This window comes from Prinia subflava, chromosome 15 (assembly GCF_021018805.1).
Source record: "Prinia subflava isolate CZ2003 ecotype Zambia chromosome 15, Cam_Psub_1.2, whole genome shotgun sequence".
Taxonomy (NCBI): Eukaryota; Metazoa; Chordata; class Aves; order Passeriformes; family Cisticolidae; genus Prinia; species Prinia subflava.
Genome location: NC_086261.1, coordinates 15,459,198 through 15,476,725, shown reverse-complemented (window position 1 = coordinate 15,476,725; position 17,528 = coordinate 15,459,198). Strand labels below are relative to the sequence as shown.

At 52.3% G+C, this 17,528-nt stretch overlaps 1 protein-coding gene across 1 annotated transcript in view; it reads left to right on the top strand.

Moving 5' to 3' along the window:
* The window catches only part of LINGO1 (leucine rich repeat and Ig domain containing 1), a 152,004-nt gene that overhangs the window by 75,397 nt on the left and 59,079 nt on the right, over positions 1–17,528 (top strand). The window lies entirely within an intron of this gene.

Here is a 17,528-nt window from a genome sequence, read left to right as displayed (position 1 = left end):
AAGTCTGCAGCAGCTGGACCTCACAGCCCTGCCCTGTCCTGTCTGCCCTGTCCTGCCTGCCTGGGGCCGAGCTGGCTGCCCCCTGTGCCAGCCAGCAGCTGGCTGCCCCTATTTCCCAGCCAGGAAGCACACATGGTGCACCTTCTTCACTCATGGAGCTCCACAAAACCCACCCAGAGCAAGATGGAAGGAGCCACTGCAGTCCTGCAGGAGTTGGAAGCATCCAACTCTCTGCCTTTTCCTGTCTCTCTTTTCTTTCCTCCTTCTTTCGTTTTTATTCTCCTTCCTCTGCAGAACCAAAACATTTTGGAGACTGCACTCTGTGCTAGCCTATTATTCACAGAACCTCCTATCTCCCTGCTTCAGGATGCTGCCTGGATCCGACCAATTACCAGCTCCCTTGATGTATAACACCATAAAACCCTTAACCTCATTATAGAAAATTTCTTTTGAATGGCCTTTAAAAACCATCTCATTACACAGGAAGAACTGTAATTACCTTTAACGAGACTGAGATATTGTGCGAGCAAGTGCGTTTGGGCTGTCAAAACAGGAGCAGTGGGAGATCATCTCCAGCCGGTTTCGCCACAAGGGCAAACACTTCGTAATTCCCTCCCCTGCGCCGCTCCTTATCCTGGCCCTCCCTCTTCCCTCACTCCTCCTTTCTCCACGCCTTCCCTGGGCAAACACAGCTGCTCATGTTGCTCTGCTGCCCAAGGTGAAGCCCATCGTCCCCAGGGCTGGTCTCTGAAGCTCACAGTGTCTGCAGTGTGAGCAAAGCTCTCCCGGTGACTCGCCAGGGATGCTCTCAGAGGGCCCCTGTGCTCCCTGCACTGAGGCTGGGCTTGGCCAAGCAGAGCCCACAGGGTAATGTGGCTCCTGGGACACGCTGCTGTCACAGCTGAGGGATGACAACTTTCCCAAGCAAAGCCATCTGGTGTGACAGGGAGGGCTGAGTGCCCCTTTACCTTCACCATCTTCCAGCGAGGAAGAAAAACACATTTTTTGTAGGGCAGAGCCACCCCTGCTCTTTCCAGCTGTGCTCTCTAGTGATCTTAAGGGCAGGGGTCTGTCCCTGAAGTCTGTCAGGATCTGGCTCTTTAGCTCATCCCTGGAGGGGAACTGGAGGGGTTAAGGTTTTTTTCCTTTCTGCATATGTGTGACTCAAATGAAGATTTTTTTTTTTTCCAAACAAAAATTTTTCCATCCCATCTGTCACTAATGTCAAGGCACTCTTTTGCCATGATCCATTTTTTAGAAAGAAAAAAATAAAAATCCAACATTATTTTAGAAAAATCTGAGTGTCTGTCGCCAGAGCAGTGACACGTTCCCTTCCTGTGTAACCCCTGGTGTTCATCCCCACCCCACCCAAACTTTCCCCACCCTTGCTCTGCCTGCTCCTCCTCCCCTGGGGTGTTTCTGGCTGTTTTCTCTTTATTTCTGTCTTTTATGATTTCTGTCTCTGGGTCAGGGTCTTTTTTGGGCGTGTTTTGCTATTGACAAAGCTCAGGACCCTGAGAGCTCAGCCGGGCACGAGTCGGGCTAATTGATCACAGCCGTTGTTGCCCTAATTGCCCTAATTGCCCTAATCACCCACACCTGGAGCTGCCCCACTCCCTCAGAGCCCTGTTTAACCTCAGGACTGGCCTCTTCATCCCTTTCCAGAGCTTCAGTGGGGGTGGATGTGTCTTCTTGGGCTCCAGCCTGTGGATTCTGGGGCCTCGTTCGTTGCTGTTGGGGGCTCTGGCTGCAGCTCCCACCTGCTCCTGCTGTTTTTAGAGCCATGGGCGTGTGCCCCATCACGGAGGGCATCCTCTGCTCCTGGGCTGCCTTCCCTGAAAGGGGAAGCTGCACCCGTGTGCTCAGGGAGGCCTTTCTGAAGCCAGCCGGTGAGTTTTGACCCCAGAGTAGGGGAACTCTTGCTGAAATAAAAAGGGCAAGGAGAGCTTCTTTTTAATGCTTTTATTAAGAAATCAGCTCTGGGTGGGGCCCACAGGGTCACGCACACGGCTGCTGCTCCTTTCAGCAGCGTCGAGGAGGAGGTGGCAGCTTTGATGTACAGCACAGCTGGGGCTGCCGTCCTCAGGGGTGTGCCTGGAAGACAACTTGGGTCATTACCGGGGGGGGGCGGGTCCTGCAGATGAAGAACTGTTGAGGTCACGGTGACATAGTGGAGTTACTTTGGTTGGTAGTTTTATCTTCTCCACTGCTGCACCAATCTAGGGGTGCTATTTCTAGTCTTGGATTTTGCACTGGCTCATTGTCTTAGGGGTTCTTTATCTCTGAGTAGTATCCAGTGTCTCAGTGTCCTTTCATTTGTATATTGTGCACCATTTTGGGGAGCAGAGGCTATACCCCACAGAAAAAGGGTACAGGTAAGGGACTGTTGGTTAGGGTAATTAACGATATGGGTGATTAACGGTCTCCGCATTCATCTTGGTGATCAACATTTGACATAGTAACATTTAACAGAGCACGGTAACAATCAATTAACTTATAAACTTGTTCATAACATTGCTATTTTAGCCCGTGTCTGGGAAAGGTTAACACCTGGGGCTCCCCATTGCTTCGGGAGCAGGCAGAGGGAGTGCCAGTATTTCACAGAGGGGGAGTCACACTTTATTTCGTGTAAGATGGCTTTGCTGGACAGGAGTTGAAGAAAAGGCTGTGAGGGAAGCAGCTATGCTGTCCCTGCTGCTGCATGCTGTGCTTGCCCTGCTCCCTGCTAGCAGGGCTGGTTTTTCCTTTCATTCCCCTCAATGCCTTGAGGGAGGACTGGACTCAGAGTCTCCTCTTACAGCTACTAAAGATGGCTGGTAATCACCTTGCCTTCTCTATCCCACGCGTGTGTGCCAGAGGCTCTGGGAGATGATCTCGGTGCTTCCCCCTGCCTAAGCAGCAGCCTCCGGGCTCTGTGTGGCAGCAGTCAGGGCCATTTCTGCAGCCTTGCTGCTGCTCTGTGCTGTAGCACAGCCTGGCTTGTGCTTTCCTGTGATGTGGGGTGTTTATTGCAGGATCTGTACCAGGGCGGGCAGGTCCTCTCGCAGCATCAGCTGCTGTGTTTGGGGTGAGGATGGCTGTGGTGAGGACCCTGCTGCCCCTAAAGGAGCTCTGCCTCCGGAGGGTCCCTGGGCAGCGGGTCCTGCTCCGCAGCTTGTGTTGGCTGAGGAGTGTTCCTGTCCTGCTCTAAGCACCCTCTGGAGAGGGCTCTGCTCAGCCTCGATGTCTCTGACCTTTTCAGTGCCGTGCGATAGCATTGGCTGCGGAGCTGCTTTCAGAGCTGCTCGCTGTCTAATGAGCCTGTGGGGATTGGGGGGAAATGGGCAGCCAATAAAAATATAGACTATTGAAAAGGTCAGAGCGATTTAGTGGGGACACAATAGCTCACAAAACTTCTGGGGCGTTGCATCTCTGGCTGCCAGTGCCTGGGTGTGTGCCTGAGTGCAGGGGCTGTGGGCTTGCAGCTGGGTGGTGGCTGCAGTGCAGGTGCTCCTGGGCAGGGCTGAGCTTTCCGGGGTGCCAGGACCTCTGTGGGTTGGCACATTGGCAGCTCCTCTGCCAGAAGGGTTGGAGAAACCTTTGTCCAGAAGGAGCCTTCAGGACTTGGGCTTTGCTGGCACCTCTGTGGAGGAAGTGGCAGGCCTGTGCTCAGGGTGTTCTCTGGCATTGCTAGCAGGTTCCTACCATGATTCCAGCCGCAGGGAGCTGGCGCACAGGCCCTGTTTGAGGCTGTTTCAGCTGTGGATCTGTGCCCCAGGTGTCACAGGCAGGGACCACAGACCTTCTGGAGAGTGCTTGCTGGGGCTGAGGGTGCATCCCCAACTGCCAGCAGCTGAGAGTGCATTCTGAGTCAGCTGTGGCTTTCCTGTGCCCCTGCTACTTGCTCAGGCAAAGCTCTCATCCAAAGCTGTGCTGATTTAGCAAACCTGTGCCCTAAGGGGCGTGGGGAACATGCATCCAAAAGTTCCCAAACTGACTCAGTTTCTCCAGTGTTAGCACAGAGGGGAGTCTCCCCTTTCTCTCCCTGACCCCTTCTAGTCCTCAGCTCTATCCCAGCACATCTGTCAGCTCGTCCTCTGCCACAGGCTGCTGGCTGGTGGAGACCTCACCTCTCCAGCCAAGTTCCATCTGATGGCCTTTGTGGTGGCAGAGCAGGGTCAGTGATCTTGCCGTATGCCAGGTGCCAGGAGCAGAGGGAGAAAAAGGTCTTTTAAAACCCGTCACGCCATTTCACCTTACCAAAATTGTCATGACAATGCAACACTGAAGGCTTCGTGACAGCCCTGTGCCCCAGTGTTGATTACTGGGAAACACCAAACAACACTTTGTGCAGCCCCTTTCCCTGTAGGCAGGAGGCATTTGGAAATGACAATTCATTGAGCTTAACCGTAAAAATTAAGGTTCTGGGAGTGAAACCAGAGCAGCAGGTGGAAAGTGCATGTTGGTGCCAGGCAGGCAGCAGCCAGGACTGTGCACTGGCACAGCAGCAGGTCTCACCCTGGATGCTGATTCTTCTGCAGACTCTGTGCTCAGCAGTTGTGACTTGGGCAAGTTTCTGGCAGAGGAGACAGTGCTTGATGCTGCTCTCTTTGGTTAGATGGGAGGTTGGATTATTCTGTGGGCTCCCCACAGCTGTGTTGCTGTGTGCACAGCTCCTGTATGTGCCCTGACCCCAGGTGTGGGCACTGTGGATTTCTGCCCAGCCTGGTGCTTTTTACAGCCCTTGGCACTGTTATTCCAAGTGTTCCTGTGGTGTCCTGGGGACAGTCTGTGTGATGTGTAGTTCAGTAAATACGTAATGGGGTGTTTTAGGGCTTTATTGCTTTTATGCAGCACTAATGTAATGCTATTTAGAGAGCTCTGGCACACCCATCAGCAGCTCAAGTGGAGCAAAGGAAGGATGTTCTTCCTCTCCAAGCCCATCATCTTCCCCACTTGATGCTCTCAGCCATGATATAGTGGTCTAAAGGTGACAACTTGTCTCTCTGAGCACTCTGAAAAGCAGGCAGTGGGATCATTAGAAATGACTGTGGATTGGCCCTGTTTTAAAAGGGAGCAAATATTTGGCCAAAGTCCCATTGGAGTGTTTTCAGCTTTTGTGAAAACCTTCTGCTAGACAACTTGTTTCTAGAGGTCCTACCAGAGCTGGGCTCTTGGGTTTCAGATCACCCCTGTGAGGAGCTGCAGGTGCTCCATGGGGCTTTAGCCAGCCCAGGAGGTGTCATCAGGCCTTAGCTGTGTGTTGGATGGGGTTGGAGACACTGCCTTGCCTGGCATTCCCCTGCTTAGGGGCAGTACATGGCTCTTGTTCCTACCTGTGCCCATCCTGTAGGGTGTTCCTTGGCTGCTACCCAAGGGCAGAGCCTGTTCTGTGGTGGGCCTTGTGCCCCTGTCCCACAGCACAGCCCTGGGCTGGGACTCCCATGTGGAGGGGTGCTCCCTGTGGGTTGTAGAGGTGCTGTTATTCTGGATTGGCACCTTGACAATTTAGGGCCCCTGGCACTTAATAACTGCAGTAACTAATTTTAGTGTAATGGCACTCATTCAATCTGCTGTTCCCAGAATGTGCAAGTGACACAAATTAATGTTACACAGAAAAAGTCAAGTTTCTAGTGTGAGATCAATAGATCATAATGTGGTGATATTTGAAAATACATCTTATTAGCAGTTCATATTTTGGCACTTTCCATGGATTCCCATGAGCTCCCTTCCCTGCTGCCCCAGGGAACTGCTGTGCATGTGGTTGCTGACAGCATCAGTAGTCCTGTGAGATAATGTTGCCTGTGCTGGATGTCACTTTGTGGCTTTTATCCCACGGGAAATGAATGGAGAGAGGCTGGAGTGCTGTTGGTCACTGCAGGGCAGAAGCAGGAGCCTTTGGCATCTTTCAGCAGTAAAGAGAAGGGATTCTTCCTGAGCTGGCTCAGGGTGTCCAAGCAGGCAGACACCACAGAGCTGACATGGTGTGCTGCTCTTGTGAACCAAAAGTGAGGCAGGGAGGGAGCCCCTGGCTGCTCTCCTGTCCTGGATAAAAACAGAGGTTCATTGGAAGGATGCTGAACTGGACTGTGCCTCTGGGTAGATGAGAAGAGGCTTTGAGCTTCCAGGGCCCAAACAGCACCATTTACCTGTGCTGATGAGGAGGAGTAATGTGAGGGGCCCCCCATGGCAGGGCATGGCTTTGCCTCAGCACAATCCTTCTCAGCCTCAGCTGTTTGACAGCTTAAAGTGACTTCCTTGAGGCCAGCACTCAAGGTAAAAGCTGGGTGTGTTTTGTCTGTGGACTGGGGTCTCCAGTTACTCCTGTGCTTATCTCCTCCTCCCCACGTGCAGTAGATCGTGCAGGGTTGATTTGTCTGCATGAGTCAGGCTCTTTGGCACGGGGTTCAGAGCTGGGTTTTGCAGCCAGCTGTAAAAAAATCCCTGCAGGGCATGTGCACTGCACCTCTCCCCTCACATGCCTTGTGCTGCTTCCTCCTCCTCCTCGGAAGCTAATCTCCTCTGCAGACCGCACCATCAGAGCGGATTAGAGCAGCTCCCGGCTCCTGGGTGCTGCAGAGGAGCTGCCGGGATCATAGGTTGGGATTGTGGCTGTGGGGGATGATCCCTCTTCCTGTCAGCCTGGATGGGAAAGGTGGCGTGCAGTCGTTCTGCCTCGGTGGAGTGTGCTGGAGACGATGCTTCCCTCTGGTCCCCAGAGCCAGCGGAGCTGTGCTGGGCTGTCTGAAATGGAAGATGCTTGTGTGCACTCCTGTAAGCAATGAAGTGACTCAGGTTGCCCACTCAGTCTTCTCTTTCTGCAGACTGTTCCCAGAGTCCCTCCGGATGTGTCTGAAGCATCCTAAATAAGACCTGTGTGCACTGTGCTCCGAGGTGGAGGCTGCAAGGAGCGGCTCAGAAAAAAATAGGCCATTGCTTCCTCACGCAGGCAGCATTTAAAGAGCCTGTGCGGGAGGAGTGTGGGCATGTGGCTAAATCAGAAGTGAGGAGCCGTCCCCTCCTCTGGCACCTCACCTGCCTTCCATGAAATGGGGCCACTGGGAAGCCAGGCTGCAGGCTGGCTGGCTTTTTTTTGGTAGCTTGTTTGTGGCATTGGCGTTGTGCGCTGCTCCCAGCACCCAGCAGAAATCACTAGGGAGAAGCAGCTCACTTTTTGCCTCACCTTTCTGACCAGAGTTTCCAAAATGGATCAGGTTTTTACCTTTTCTCCCAGAAAAGTCAACAGCAAAACCTGCTTGCCTGACGTAGGATTAGGCAATTGCCCTTGCAGGAATCCCTGCCTTGTCCCCCTGATCCTTTCCTCAGCCAGTTGTCCGGGCAAAGCATCTATCTCTGTCTTCCAACCTGAGATGCTGTCTCTTCGCTAATTAAATGAGGAATATCACCTCTTGATAATTGTCAGTTGATTACAAATTAAAAAGGGACCTATTGGACCAAGAAGAGCCTTATCCTCCCTCGGGGGACTGCCTTCCTTTTTATTTAAGGGTTTTTTTCAGGCTGATAATTCCATCTGAAAGTCTCCTGTGATACTGTGGTAACCCTTGGATGCTATTCAAGTGCATCCTGGCCCCTGGCGTGAGCTCATTGCCTCCTAATTGCTCTAAATAAGTTGGGAATGATGAAATTAAAGTGCCATTGATATGAGGCAGCCCTGGCACGCTGCAGTTACAGGCATGTGAGGGATGTGGACAGATGGGGAGATGTTAGGATAATAGGTATTAACTGCAGATTTTACCCTGTTTGGGTTCCCTGTCTAAGCTCAGTTCAACTTCTTGGTGCAGCAAGTTTGGCAGCTCCTGTGCTGGTGCCCAGCTGAGCATTTGGCATGGGTTGGTGCTGTGCAGCACATAAAACTGGATAACCTCCCTTAGTTTCTCCAGGGTTCCTGGGTGATGGACTCCCCAGGGACAAGGACATGCAAAATAATCCCGAGTCCACACAATGTTCCCAGTCTGTAAATCCTGGGTTGCTCTTCCTTCGGGCGATGTGGTTCAAACTGAAACAAATAGATGTGGGGTGCTGGATCTGTTCTGATTCATTGAACAGGGCTTGTTGTTCTCTTCATTACCTTAATCTGTAATTTTGGAGTTGGGTTTGTGTTTCAAACCTGAAACAGCTGAGTTTGGGGTTCTGGTGTTGAACCAGAAGCGAGTGGGTAGTGCCCCCACCCTGGCATGCAGGAGAGCTGGGCTGAGATCCCAGCGTGCCTGGGAGCAGCATTCTGTGCTCCTGACCTTGCCCTGGATGGGGAACAGCCCTAGCAGGGGATGTGGGAGCTGGTGGGGTTGGGGTCTGTCCTGGGCAGAGCTGGGAGCTGGTTGGTGTCATTCAATAGCTGCTCTTGTGCTCTGCTCATCTGGAAGTGTTGCTGCTTTTAGCATCCTCTGCTCTGAAAGAAAAGAGACTATTTTTGGCATATGTAGTCAAAGGGGGAGAACAATACCTTGCTGGCTGGTGGTGTTGCAGTGTCCCATTCAGCGGAGGGGCCTGGATGAGACCTGACTCCAGATCTTCAGCAAAGGCAGTTTTGTGACAATCTGTTCCCAGCCAGAACAGACTCATCACATCACCCACAGGGTGAAAGTCATCCCAGTCCAGCGATTCGACACCCATCCCCATGACTCAGTGTCCCATCCCTGTTCCTGCAGCGAGAGCTGCCTGGGCATGGTACCACGATGCTCAAGGAGAGCATCTCAGCCAAAGCACCCCATTTTTGTAGCATACAGGAGTGCCTTGTCCCAGAGCTGCAGGTGAGGATGAGCCTCATCAGCCTGCAGGTATTGTCGTAGCCTTACAGGTGTGCTTGGTTTGGTGATTGTGCAGTTAATCGTTTTCTGAAGATGGATGGCAGGTACAGCACAGCAGTTTGCTTTCCAAAAAAATGCCAATCATTCTAATCACTTGCCTAAGATTTGGGTCAAGTCCAGCCACCTGGCTTTGGATGATAACTCTCCCAAGTCTTCTTGAGCTAGTCTTGTGAAGCATTGGCATTCTCAGGACAGTTGAAATGGATGGGAGGTGCTCTGACATGGCAGCCAGCTGGCCTTCAGGATGGATGGCTGATTGCAAAGAGATGGAAAGTTACATTTGCTCAGTCTGAGCCAATTCTATTCCTGTAACTGGCCTTGGCTGTGACTTTGGCTTCCCCGTGGCTCATCGGATGCTCACCCTGCGACGTGCTCACCTGGAGGCTCTGGGTTGAGATGGCAGGATCCCTAGCTCTGGGCAGCCCTCCAGGCTCAGGGCTCATCTATCAGAGGAGTTCAAGACCTCTGAATTCTACCTGTTGCACATTTAAAGGCCAGAGGAGTAGATTTATGACTCTGGTCTGACCTGCTCTGGAACAGAAGCCAGAATTTGTCCCTGGCTGATTCCTTTGTCAAGTGCAGTAACTCTGGGTGCACTCAGGCATGTGGTTCCCAAAGAGTGGGAGCTGCAGGGTCTTGGCTCTGCTGTCTGGCAGCAGAGGTCTCCACGAGGCTCCCATCTGCTCCTGGCTGGGGTGTTTGCAGTAATCCCTTTGAGTAAGGGGTGCTCCCAGAGTGCCTGGGCCTGCGTGAGGTGTCGCTGCCTGTTTGCACCAAGGATCATGGGCACTGCCTGGGCTGGTCCTGGTGACTGAAAGTTCAAATCTCTCCAACACATGGTACCTCCAAGCAAACACGAGGTGGTTATAGTGGCTGTATATCCCTGCAGGTGAGAAACACCCAGTGTTTGGAGGGATTTAGGTGTAAATTAATTCAGTTAACTTTCTCAAAAGGATCTATGAGCTGCAGGGTTGTCAGCATGATGCCAGTTGTGCTTTCTGGTGGGCCAGTCTCCCCAGAGTGCCCTGCTTGTGTTCAGGGCTCTGCTCCCACCCTTTGCTGCTGCTCCCTCTGTTGGTTGGCAGTGCTGCCAGTTGCAGCCCCTCTACAGCTGAGCTCTCAATGCAGCTCATGGAATTCTCACCAGAAGCCAAGGTGTGTGCTGTGACGTTGAGATCCACTCCCAGTGAACCTGTTTCTCCTCACCTTGCATGTCTGTCAGATCATCTCTGCTCTTCCTCTGCTTCCTCTTCCCTTGGCCACTTCCAGGAGGTGGCTGCTCCTGGGCCCTGTGCCTTGGGCAGGAATAGGTCTGTGCCAGCTCCCACCAAGAGCCATCCCCTTCCCTGCAGGGCTGAGCACAGTACAGTACGTCCCTGGACCTGCAGGGAAAAGCTCCTGGTGACTTCCATCAAGAAAAAAGCTGGGTACTTCCACAGGGCCATGGAAGAGGGAAAGCACGGGGCAGGGCTGGCTCATCTGTGCCAGCACACTGGGTTTTGGCCCGTGCTGAAATTGGCTGTTCCTACTGAGGATGGAGGAGGAGGAAGGAGCAGTGCTGGGTGGAAAGCCCTGGTGAGCTGGGCTTGGCATGGGTGTGGGAGGAGGGAAGGAGCAGTGCTGACTGCTCCCAGAAAGAGCCACAGGAGCTGTCACCATGTGTCACCCTCTTTTTGGCAGCCCCAGCCTGCTTGGCCATCAAGTGCAGTTAAAAAGGCCGAGCAGGCACCAGGACTTATTTTGCCACCAGAAACTGCTTGATGCTGTAGGAGCTGCCTTCTTGCTCTGTGTCATGCAAGGTCTGGGCAGGGATTGTTCTGGGGGTTTATTTGGGGGGCAGATCCTTGGAGTGCTGCCCTGATGGTGATGGTGCAGTTTGTTGCATGAGAACTCTGCTAGCTGGGCCAGGTTTCAGTATTTTGTGGGCTTTGCATCCCCTCCAAACAGGGCAGTGGCAGGCCCTGGCTGGCACTGAGCAGAGCAGGCTGCTCCTGGTCCCCACTTGCTGCAGGTGCCCGGAGGTATCCTGGCACTGCTGGGCAGGGGCTGAGCGGATGGAAGGACTTGTTTTCCATCGTGGTTCCTTGTGGCTGAGATTGCTTTCCAGGAGCCTTTCACCCAGGGGTGAAGTCACTCACCACGGCCACCTTCAGCAGCTGCTCCTCTGCATTGTGGGTTGTAAATGTCCCCTTAATTTAGTGCCTGCAGTGCACTAAAGCAGCAACCTTAGCACAGCCTCTGCATAACAACCAGAGAGGCTCTAGATCCTGAGCTCTGACACACAGCGCTCTCCTTGACTGCTGTAGTGCCAGGGGCTGACGTCTCCTTTACCCTGGGCGCCTCAGCCTCCCCACCACTTGCTTTTGAAGGATAACTCCCTGTAAAATAGAGAGGTTTAGTCTAGTCCAGCTGGGCAGGTCAGTCCAGGCAGTAATGCACTCACATCCTAAATGTTTCAATTCTTTTGGCTAAACTTCCTGGTGAAAGGTGATTTTTTTTCTCCTTCACAAAAGAGGATAACAGCTCTGACCTTGAGGAGAGAAATGATGAAGGTTCAGAGTTCTCTCTTTTTTTTTTTGTTGCTATTTTTCTTGTAAAATATTCCAGTTGAGAGGGATTTTTTGCTTAAACAATTTATACCCAGCAGATAGATTTATTCTGTTAAGCTGCCAGCCACAAGAAAGCCTTGTTATTCCCTGTGGCATGGATTTTTTTCCCCCCCTCAATACTCATAAATACTCTCTGCTAAATCTGAGTTTTTACTACTTGAAGCATGAGGGACCAGGTATTCCTGTTCTGATGCTGGAGGAATCAGCCTCCTTTGCTGCCCTGACCCTGGGTAACCTGAGTGGTGCTTGGGATCATCGGTTGTTAAATCTCCCTCTGTCTCCTCGTGCCTGATCCAATTCTGCTCCCTTGTTATTTCCATCTCTCAGGGATAAAGGATCTGTAAAAAATTACTTCCTGGAACCAAGAGGTGCTTTGGAGACAACACTTCCGAGTCCCACCTGGCTGCTACTTCCCATCCCTCTGCTCCCAGCCAACACCCTGCTGTCCTGGCTTTTAGCAGGAACTGGGCAAAAAAATGTTTCCTGGTTTAGCATCATTATTTCAAAGGAGAAGAGGAAAATGTGGAAGTTTGGTTTGAAATTATTTGAGTCAACGTGGCAGAAGTGCAAGGACTTGACAGCAGAGTTGGGTTAGATTGGGGTAGAAAGAAATGAGGAGACTTAAAATGAAAAGTGGGCTCAGAGGGAGGGGAAAAATGCAATATTTCCTTTCAAACACATAAAACTTGGCTCCTTTGATGCTGATGGATCACTTGATACTCTTTGTGAAACTATTCCATATGACAGAGCCAGTTTTCCAGGCCGGAACTGTTGCTGGTGGGTTTTGCTGTGGTAGCTCCTTGTACCCCTGGTGCCTGCCTCAGTTTCCCTTCATAGACTCACAGAATGCTTTGGATTGGAAGGGACCTTCAAGGACACCTTGTCCCAAACCCCTGTCACAGGCAGGGACACCTTCCACTGTCCCAGGTCACTCTAAGCCCTGTCCAGCCTGGCCTTGGACATGCCAGGGGTGGGGCAGCCACAGCTGCTCTCGGCCACCTCTGCCAGGGCCTGCCCACCCTCACAGGAAAGGACTCCTTCCTAATTTGTAATCTGTTCTTCCCTTGTTTGTAGCTTTTCCATGAAGTTTGGGGCACTTCAGGTGCCTCATCTCCCCCTTTACCAGGGTGGGCTGGTGCAGAGGACCCACATGGTGCTGGCAGCAGCTCCCTTGCTCAAGAGGTTTAGTTGAGATCCCCAAACTCATTGCAGTGGTGAGCCCGAGGCAGCATCCCTCCCCTCCCAGGCAGCTCTGTCTCTCTATGCTTTTGGTTTCTTTGGAGCTCAGATTCTCAGCCTCCTTACCTCTCCTCTAGTGCAACGTTTTAGGAACAGATGGGCTTAATTTCCGATTGCCGCCCCCTGAACTTGGGAGGAGGCTTGAGTTTGGAGCCAGTCTGCCTCTTGTTCCACGTGAGTCCATCCAGCAGGCTCCTGCCTGCCCTGCCCCTGTCAACACGGAGCCAAGGACCCGGCAAATTCCCCTCTCCGTGATGAGAGAGGCTCTCAGAAGTGATATTTTCTCTCTCAGTGGATAAATCCGTCTCTGTGTTACCTTAGTGGCAATGGCTGAGCATCTTCTTACGGGCTGATACTGTTGAGATGCTTAGTCTAAGCTCCATCTAATCCTCTTTCAGGGAGATATCGGGCTGGTGATCTCCTACAAACAAGTTTTCCGACACCAGCCTCGGCATTTTGTGGTTTGTGATCATGCTGGAAGGGTGATGGTCCTGCTGCATCTCTGCTGCTGATCCTGAGCTGAACCAGAGGTGAAAGGGAAAAGAAAACCAACCTACAAGTTTCTAACCTGAACTCTGGTGGATTTGGGGTTTAGGTGTCTACTCCTGCTTGCACAGGGTTTTGTGGCATGTGATTTCCTTATCCAGCTTCTTATGGAGCATAAATCAGATTTTTATAACAGATTTTGTGTTGGATTAAAGCTTTGGGGTGGTTTTTTTGAGAGCACCCTCGTGAATCTGGCCTGTTGTGCTTCTGCCAGTGTACCCTGGGAATCTTGTCACTCTTTGGGAATCAATAGCAAATGTAAAGCAGACCTAATATATTTCCATTGCCCTTCTGTGTGCCGAGGCCCAAAATTCAAGGCAGAATTTAGAGGTGTTGCAATGTGCTTGAAAACTCTTGGACTGTTGAACTTGGCAATCAAAACCTGATTCCTCCTTGCTGAGAGTGGGAGCCCTGTGTGTGGTTGCCCTCCATCATCACGTTGTCACCCAGACATCTGCGAGTGGGGATGGCACAAGGCAGTGGTGGGGACTGGCACCCAGGGCATGGCAGAGAGGCTGGGAGAGGTGCTGTTGGTACGATCTGATCAGCACAAACCTGATTGTTGGCCCTCATCCCTGGGGTCTGGTTTTGACCAGTTTCGGGATGGACATTGTCTCTTCTGAGCCAGGTGAGCACAGCCTGTTCTGCCATGGGGTGGCTCCCTGCAGGGAGCACTGGCCAGCGGTGGCAGTGAGCAGTCCCTTGAGGAGAGGGCAGATCCCCTGGCACCTGCTCACACTGTCCCCTCCTCCTGTCTTGCAGGGCTGTGTCTGGGCTGAGCCAGGTGCCCTGCTTGGCGCTGGGTCCCATGAGAGGGGCAGGACCGCGCTGTCCGCCGCGCCCGGGCCCGCAGCCCCCGGCCGTGCCCGCGCTGCTCAGGGCCCAGTGCCAGCCCCCGGAGCGGAGCTGCAGAGAGCCCCTGCCACGGTGAGTCCTGCCCTGCCACCGTCCTGCCACCGCCCGTCCCGGGGCGCTTCCCTGCCGAAGCTTCCCTGTGCTCCTGCTCGCTGTTCCTGCTGGCTCCGTGTGCATCCCCGGCTGCAGCGGGCTGGCAGCGTGGGGTGCATGCTCCGGCCTGTAAAATATGCTCTGGGGGAGCAGCTTATGCACCAGAAAAATTCAGGTTTCAGTCAACAGACTCAGCTCACGCATTCAGGTTGTATTTAGCAAGTGGCTTTGGCTGGGAAAAAAAAAAGTGAAACACTGAAAAGTTTGATTTTGACATTTTCAAAATGAAACCTTTCAGCCATCTGTTTCAAGATGACATTTCATTTTGAATTTTTTCTAGGGTTTTTTTTTTTTTTCAGTGTGGGGGGGAAGCCACCTACAAACAAAATGGAAGCTTCACTTCAGCCCAAACAAAATGTTTCATTCAGCCGCAGATTATTACTGGAGCTTTAAAATTTGGCAAAGAAAAAAAAGCACTTTGGTCATCCTGAATTACTTTTTTTTTTCTCTGTCTAATCACCAGGACAAAAGACAAGCGTGTGAGGGAGTGGGAGCTGTGGGGCCCATAGCACGCAGTGTTGGGGGTTTTTGAGTGGGAGTTTGGGAAGAGCCTGCAGTGGTAGAACGTGTTGTACCAATGACTTTGGTGGTGGCAGGAGCCTGTGGGAGCCAGTTTTAGCTATGGCAGAAAGCTCATGCTGGAGAAGAGAGCGTGCTGTGCTGAGCCCACCTGGAGGCAGCCTCCTCCCAGGCTGTGGGGTGGCCCCACGTCCAGGCCTGTGCTGGGTGCCAGAGGAGCGTGGCAGGTCTCACCCAGTGCCATTCCTTCCTTGCAGGGCAGCATCTGTGTCTGCTATCTGTTTTCCCCATCTGGTGTTTGGGAAAGCACAGTTTGGGGAGATAAAGGTGATGCAGAAGGAACCTCCTGGTCTGCCCAGAGCCTTTTTGTAGCTCTCTTTGACCAGGAGAAACCACTCTGAGGATGGGGGAGAGAAGGAAGGGATGAGGGGCAGAACAAGACCCTCCCTGGGGGGCTGCAGGAGAAGCTGCATGGGCTCCTCTTGGTTCCCTAATGGCAAGGAGGAGGTGATCTGACCCCTATGTCCCAAATCCCATCACGGCCAGCACTTCCACCAGGCAGCCCAGCTGAAACTACCCACTTGGAGAAAACAGCAGTGCTTTCATTTCCCACACCCTCTCCACCCCCATTCCATCCCAAATGTGACCCTATCCAGTCACACAGAGCTGCTGGAAGGGGGCTGTGCTTGGTGGGGGCTGCTGGATTCCTTGGAGTGGGGCTGTGCTGGCTCATGCCCTTTGTCAGGAAGGAGGAATGCAGGGCTGAATCACAGAAGGAGGAAAGGAGAGCCCCAAAATGATGCCATAAACAAAATCTGTGCAGCAACACGGGGGGCTGCAGGAAGGCATCCTGGGCTGATTTCCTGGGAGGAGTGTGCTGCTGGCACATCCTGGCTCCCCGCAGCCTGGGCGTGCAGGACTCCCACTCCAGCAGGAAGGCTCCAAACACAGCATTCCAGGCAGGTGTCGGGAGCGGGGAGGGACAGCAGGTGTTCCAGATCTCTTCACATGTGCTCCCGTACTTCTGTCAGCACTGGCTCCCTGCTGAAGTGCTGTAGGGTTGCTGCCTTTGTTGCAGAGGAAAAAAACTGGCTGTTCAGAGGTGTGTGAGATCAGGGTTGCTGCAGGTCTGAAATCAGTGTCTGCCCTTGTTTGGAGGGGAGCTGGTTGTGCCCAGACCTCTGTTGGCTGTTTTACAGGTGGCCATGACCCAGGGTGTGAATGGCAATGCTGCAGAGGGAGGTGGGACCTTGTCCCTGTGGGCTCAGCCCACAGGGAATCCCTCCCCCCTGCTTTGGCAGAGTCTTTCCCCAGGCCTTCACTGGAACCCCCGAAACCTCCTGCATCATGTGCCTCTGGGTTTGCATTTAGTGTTCCCACCTTCCACTCTCTTTCTGTTTTCATTTCTGCCTCTTTTCCCCCCTCCCTCCATCTTTATCAGTAGCTAATGAAACAGGCAGGGAGAAACCCAATTCGTACAGTAATTAAATTTACTTAGAGGGTATTCAGCTGGAGTAATGAGAAGTTTAATTCAATGATTAGTTTTTTCTTTCATTAATTAAAAATGGAACAACGGTGCAGTTACAGTGGGCAGCATTGATCCTCCTTGTGGAAAGCTGCTGATGGAGGAGGTGGAGGGAGGAAAGCTTCTCATTTTATCTTCTCTGGATGCTCTCCCCACACACAGATGCCTGTATTGTCCCCTGTTCCCAGCTGATCCCTTGCCCAGATGTCCCTGAGTGACTCTAGGTGAGGGGTGCTTGGGGTGGTGATGAGGAGAGCAGTGGCACAGTCCCCCACACAGGTCCTCTCCCCGATCTGTCCCCAGCCTTTCAGTTTAAAAATGGATTTGAAATATTTGCTGTGGGTGGAAGATTGAAAAGCAGGTCCCAGCCCACAAGAAGTTTGGGGTGGGAGAGTTGTTTTCCATCCTTGCTGAACAGATTTTGATCCATTTAAATATGTTAAACTCATAAACATGTTTTTAGTCTTTTAAAATAAGTGATGCGTGAAAGCAAAAAATAAGCCAAATAAGTAATTTCCCGTTTTTCCAATGCCTTCTGCAGGATCTTGAGCAATGTTAGGACCTCAGATGTCCTTTGAAGCATGATTGGGCAGGTTCTGTTCCCCTAAAGTAGAGGCATTTGTGCTCCCAGTTTTGACACAGATGGGCTTTTTTTGGTATCTTTGGGATTGTCGTAAGATCTGCTCGTGTACGAGGAGTTCCTAAGGAGGAGTAGACTGTAACAGGAATAACTCCCCAAAAAACAAGGAACCATTAATGGTGTTACAGATCCTGTATAACAGAGGGAGGTGTGCATCAGGGGGCTGGGCAGGTGGGCAGGCACTGCATGCCCCTCACCTGTGCCCTCCCTGCCCACCTCTGCCCAGTCACCTGCTGCTCTGGGGGCCCTGGGATGCTGAGAATTAGCCAAGGGCTGGGGCAGCAACACCTGGGTTTGAAGGCAGTGAGAGCAAAGAGCACTCAACACCCCTGGAAATCAGATGCTTTAGCTTTTCTTGGGTTATCTTGGGGGATAAGTGCTTCAGGAAAGCTGGTGGGCAAGGGAGTGGCTTCTGGCCAGCCCAACACTTCCCTGTGCTGGGAAGACAGGGTCCAGTGTGGGACTGGAGCCCCTCCAGCAGTGTTCATACCTCCTTGAGGCCCCTCTGTGCCCCCTGTTTGTGGAGAGGCTCAGGATTCAGAAAAAAGGCTTTTTATGGCAAGACAGGAGGAATACATCCCCCTGCTTTGACCTAATCTCCTGAAACAGCAAAAACTGTGATGGAAAATGGTGAA